The sequence below is a fragment of the Nelumbo nucifera genome, chromosome 1 (assembly GCF_055504915.1).
Source record: "Nelumbo nucifera cultivar China Antique chromosome 1, China Antique-T2T, whole genome shotgun sequence".
In the NCBI taxonomy this organism is placed as follows: domain Eukaryota; kingdom Viridiplantae; phylum Streptophyta; class Magnoliopsida; order Proteales; family Nelumbonaceae; genus Nelumbo; species Nelumbo nucifera.
In genome coordinates, this window is record NC_142649.1 from 63,910,047 (window position 1) to 63,916,084 (window position 6,038).

Genomic DNA, 6,038 nt, shown 5'->3' on the forward strand with positions numbered 1-6,038 from the left:
TTAATCAAATTTAAAAAACAAGTGTAATAAATAAGAATTATTTTTATTAATGATGAAAATGAAATACATAATCTAAAACTAACAAAAAATTAAATTATTTTCCTATTTAGTAGAGATCAATATTTCAACTTTGGGTCAAATCTATCAACCTTAAATATCATAATTAAATAATAAAAATTAAAAAAACATAAAAATAAAAAATACATAAATTTTATAGAAAAAAAAACATTTGGGCACATGGATAATATCATATATTTAATATATCAAACAAAAAATAAGTGTAAATAACAATATTATGTTTACACGCATCGAAATAAACAAATTATAGAAAAAATTGAACACATCTATAACTCTATATTTACACTACTATTAAAAATATTGTGGAACTTTATTTTGACTAAAATACTTATTTTTTGAATTTAATCCCTATTTAATTGAAATGTTTAAAATGTAATTTGAACTACAATTTTCACCTCATTCAATTCTCCCTCTTTAAATCTTACATTTTTTTAATAAATGAACAAAAAAGTATACACTCAGAAGATGAAACATTAAAAAAAGAAGAGTCCAGCCAAATAGGTAGGCCTGCCAATGATACCCAAAACTTTGTAGCCCAATTTGAGGTGCTTACGTAATCAAATTCAGATTTTGCAATATACATCCGATTAATAGTGAAAAACAAAAAATATAAAAAATATAAAATACATGAATCTTATAGAAAATTTTGAATACATTATTCCTATCATTATCATCATCTAGAATTGCCACGTGCACACTTTTATATATATATATATATATATAACAAGACAATCCATGTCACCTTGCTTCTCCTTGCTCCATTACCCCAACCTTACATTCTCCTTGACTCTCTCTCCTCTCCCCACTCCCACCACTCCCAATTTTCCATCTCAGCACCCTCTCTCTTCATTCCTCTCCCGTCCCATTGGGTTCTCTCTCTTCCCCCTCACAACTCACGTCTCTCACTTTCTGTAACAACCTAACTTCTCTCTTTAATTATCTCAATATATGTTTTATCATCTCCTTCACTTCTATCTCCAATTCCCCTTCAATCTCTCAACTTTCCCATAAAAATAGGGTCATAATTTATTAAGATTTGGTTTTCCAAATCAAACAATATTTATATCTATAGACGTGATTTCAAGCAAAAAAAGGGAAATAAGGGGAATCTATTGTTTCCTGTATACTCATGGCATCTTCCATTATTGTTAAATAATGCATTAGTTATGAAAATTATTAAAAATGTGGAAAATATTCTACCAAAATTACGAAATAATTATTTCAGAAATAATCCATTGTTTAACAAATATTAAATAATTTAATAATCTACCAAAAATTAAGAAACAATCCATAATTCAATCATTTTTTGTTATTAATAAATGTTCAGAATTTCAGCGTTTAACATAAATTACATTAATCGTTGTAACTTAATAAATTTCCATTAAATTTTTACAATAATAATTTATTGATAAAATATATTACTGATTAGCATAATTTACTAATTTCTATTAAACCAATAATTATAGTTAAGAATTATCAAATAATTTAGGGAAACTCTTTAACTAATAACCCATAATTATTTTTATATAAGTAATTAAAAATTAAGAAATTAATTTCTAAAAAATTTATTCTCCAAAACTATTTAAATAATAATCCATTATTATTATTCAAATAAATAATTATTAAAAAATAAAAAAATTAAATTAGAAAATTAATCTATCAAAAATTGTTTCATAATTATTTAAATAACAAGCCATTATTATTATTTCAATAAATAATTATTAAATAATTTAGGAAATTTACTAAGTTTATCCACACCGATCTAGACTAATTGGTTGACTTCGATCATACCTGATTTTACATTAATTAACAAAAAATGGTTTACTTTCAATTAAAAATAATGTAAATGTAATTTTCCATAATTACATTAATTTACTATAATTACATTTACTTTGATTAATAGTAAATAATTTAGGCTTAAAAGTAAATAATTTACATTAATATATTGTTATTGTAAATAATTAATTTACTATACATTACTACTAATCAATAGAAATTTCAATATATTTTTTGAAAATTATCATAAAATATTGTAACTTATTGTTATTTAATTTATTGTTAGTTAATTAGTCTTAGAAAATTATTAGAATTGTAGGGATTACAATTTTCCTTGTAAAATCGGGGCCCTACCCTGCCCTGCCTTAAACGGGGCAAATTTTCTCAAATCTTAAATGAGGACGGGGCAGAGATGGGGCGGGGATAGGAAAAATATTTCTACCCCAAATTAGGGATGGGGTTTGCATATAATTCCCCTAACCCGATGGTAAATTAGTAAAATATCCATAGATTTAATATTGATATTTAAAATATCTCTAAGTTTTCCTCATATTCTTATAATCTTAGGATCTCATAATTTCATTTATAAAATACCCTCAAATTGTCATAATCTAATTCCTAAAATACCCCCAAATTTCCATAATCCTATTCATAAAATTTCCATAAATTAGATTTTTTTAGGTGGTTGCCTCATGGTAAGGAAAATTTGGAGATTCCCCATTCCCGACGGGGAATGAGTGCCTCACCCCAAACCCACCCCGCCATTGGGATAGGGGCAGGGATGGAGTAGAGTGTCTTGACTTACGGGGGGGCAAGGGGCAAGGAGGGATGCCCTATCCTGTGCATCACACAAGCCCCCACTAGTAAATATAAATTGTACAATAGATCATCGATAGCATGTTATTGGTCATTGGTTAAAGCTTTGGTATTATCATTTTAAAATTAATAATAAATCAGTGACATATAGGGTCATTGAAACCTAACTAGTTTTCAATGGTTTTCACCGGATTTTGGTGTTTTTTGCCCTAAAAAATTTAGAAAACCAGGGTTCTAAATGCCATTCCTAATTTTTAGTCTCCAGTTCGACTCAAGTCTTACGACATTGATTCAGACAAACAGATACTAAAACAGATCATGCATCTTGACCAAATAGGCGTTTCGATCTGCAAAGGAGAGGTTGCAATACTCAAAACAAGTTGTGTAACTCCTCCTAATTCTACTAAAAAAACAAGTTCATATCAATGTTTTTGACCGGTTCCGTTTTACCCTAAACCCGGTTTTGGTAAAAAACCGTTGAAATAGTCAATGAACCGTTGACCTAGATGGTTTGACCGTTGAACTTGTTCAACCCAGAGAACGGTTTGCAGTTTATTAAATAAGAGCAAGACTCAAGAAGGAAAAGAGAAATCTCTCAAATTTGAGATCTACTAGAGAGAGAGAGAGAAGTTGAGGGAGATCTCATATCTAAGATCTACTAGATGTGTGAGACAATGAGAGATTTGAGAGATCTGGGAGAGAAGGTTAAGAGTCTAGATGACATATTAGAGAGAGAGAGAGAGAGAGAGAAATGAGACCGAGAGAAATCTCAAATCTACTTGCTCACCGCCACTGTAGTTCCCCATCGCCGTCACTATTGCCGCTATAAGTCACCGCCGTTGTCGCTGTTGCAGCTAACCTCCTTCTCCTCTTCCTTCTTCTTCTTCTTCTTCTTCTTCTTCTTCTTCTCTCTTCTAAGCTCTCTCAACCATCGATAGCTTCTCACATTCTCAAACAGTCAAACCCTTTTTATCTTCTATTTATATGCATCTTATCCTAATATTCCAATCTATTGGGTAAGATGGCATATCACCATTTATAACATTTAAACTGTTCGAACCGTTTGACCCAGATGGTCGAACTGTTGACCCAAAAACCGGTGGCCGGAACAGTTCCATTTCCGGGTCAGTTTTTAAAACCTTGGTTCATATCTTATCATATGATAAGCAGGTTTTAAACTTCCACAGTCTAGTTATCAAAAAATGAAAAAAAAACCACAATCCAGCCTGCTTTCAAATAGAATGCGCATACTCCCCGATGCATTACATAAGGTGTGCCACATCATCTTATCAATGCAGGTTTGTATACGATTCCTTGATGGGTCATAGCTTACAAACCATCCTAAAACGAGTTCACATCTGGGGGCGCCCCACAACGTCCCACAACACATCTCCACCGTGTATTGGGAATATCTCCTGATGATGACATCATCATTTCTGGTACTATCATCGGGAGATGTTCTCAATACATGGTGAGGATGTGCTGTGGGACATTGTGGGGCGCCCCCTTGTGGGGTGCAGACTGAACCCTCCTAAAACTTCAAATTCAAACCATCGAGTTTAAGTTTGCTAAACTTTGTTCTCTTGATGAAGGATGTAAAATTCTATCTAATCACTTGACTAACACACAACACCAGCATCAGTGCAAGCGTCTATCTAATCGCTTGACCAACAGTACGTGTTTGAGAGAGAACCATGTATATACAACAAATACATCATCACCTACACACTATACAACAAATACATCATCATCTACAGTTATAGAACCTATCTATGATCTAGTCAACCTTCATTCTAGACTAACATGAAGCAGAATTAGTAGAAGTGGAGTGAAGATCAACCAGGCCACTTGATCTTCAACACAATCTCTCCTGACTCCACTCCACAAAGCCTCAAGAAAACATCCTACACAACCTCACCGTTAATACAACTCACGCTAGTTGCTCTCCCTGACTAGGCAATTGTCAATATTAGAGTATTAGGTGCCACCTTCCTTACTGTAGCCTCCCCACCTGAAACATGTAGGATCCGTCTCAGCCTCGCCGGCAATGCTATCGGTTGAATGTTGAGGTGTGCTTAAATTTTCCATCTTGTCTACTGCCTTGAGGAGGTCCTTGTTGAACACCTCCTGTAGGTGAAAAGTAATTTAATCTTATAGATGTCCTTTTCTAGCAACTTTAATGGCAGCACATAATATCACTATACAAGTGTAGTTAATTTATGAAATAACCCAGACATTATTTATTACTTCACACTTCACAATGGAGTAAAACCATGAATCTGTGACAGAAGCTGAAAACTCATTTTGGAGGTTTCAGAAAGTTTGTAAAATGTTTGAGGGTGATTATTTAGTCCTCTTCCCCTTCTCTCTCCTCACTTGCCACTGAACTAAAAAAAAAACAAGATTATTAACCCAACGTTGTTCCCAACTATCTCGGGCCTTAGGGGGAGTGGACTGGATACAAACCTCCCCCTCCAAAAGAAAAAAGAGAAATATAAACAAATAAGTAAATAGATAAAAGAACAACAACAATAAAGTCAATACTTGCTTTGGTATCACATTAATGTGATCATCACCAATATTATAGTGCACTTATTTTCCTCTCTCTCCACTAATACTCATCAGTCCTCTCTCTCTCTCTCTCCCCAGCTCCCCTTAAAAAGGCCACTGCTTTTAGACAGAAACATGCATTCTCATGCTCATCAGTCTGAGATTTTTTACCAAAGAAGATTACTACCCAATGTTGGTCCCATTCAACTAGTTGCATAAAATTAGTTGTTCTTGAAAACTAATGCCACAATTCTTACAACAACAATCAACTTCTAATTCTTAGTTCCTTCATTTAGTTATTGATGAGGGGTAATTTGGTCATCTGAATTACATCATGACACATGGCTTCCAAGTGACACCTTGGCACTGAGTAAGCTGATCACCTTAGTAGGTCGGCTAGTAGCACTCATCAGGGTCAACCTAAGGTACCTCAGTCTGGCCGACCTAAAGGACCTCCGAGCAAGGAGTGACCTACCTCAGGGACCGACCAAGCCAAGAAAGGTATTATCGACGACTAATGACCTACAAGGCATGCTTGCTGACTTATCACATAGATTTGCTACCAGACTGAGTCCTTTGGAGTATTAATGAGTCGACTGTTAGGACGGCCTACTCGCATCATGCGCATCAGAGTCAATCGGATGGATCTTAGCCCTCTGCGCAAATTACATAACCGACATCGTTATTCTCTCCCAACTTAATGGAAACGGATCTACGAGAGTTTGGGACCCATTACAGAAGGCCTCTAATCACTCACACCTATATAAAGTCACCATTCCTCTTAGAGAATGTATGCGCGATTAAGCTCTTGCACTCTC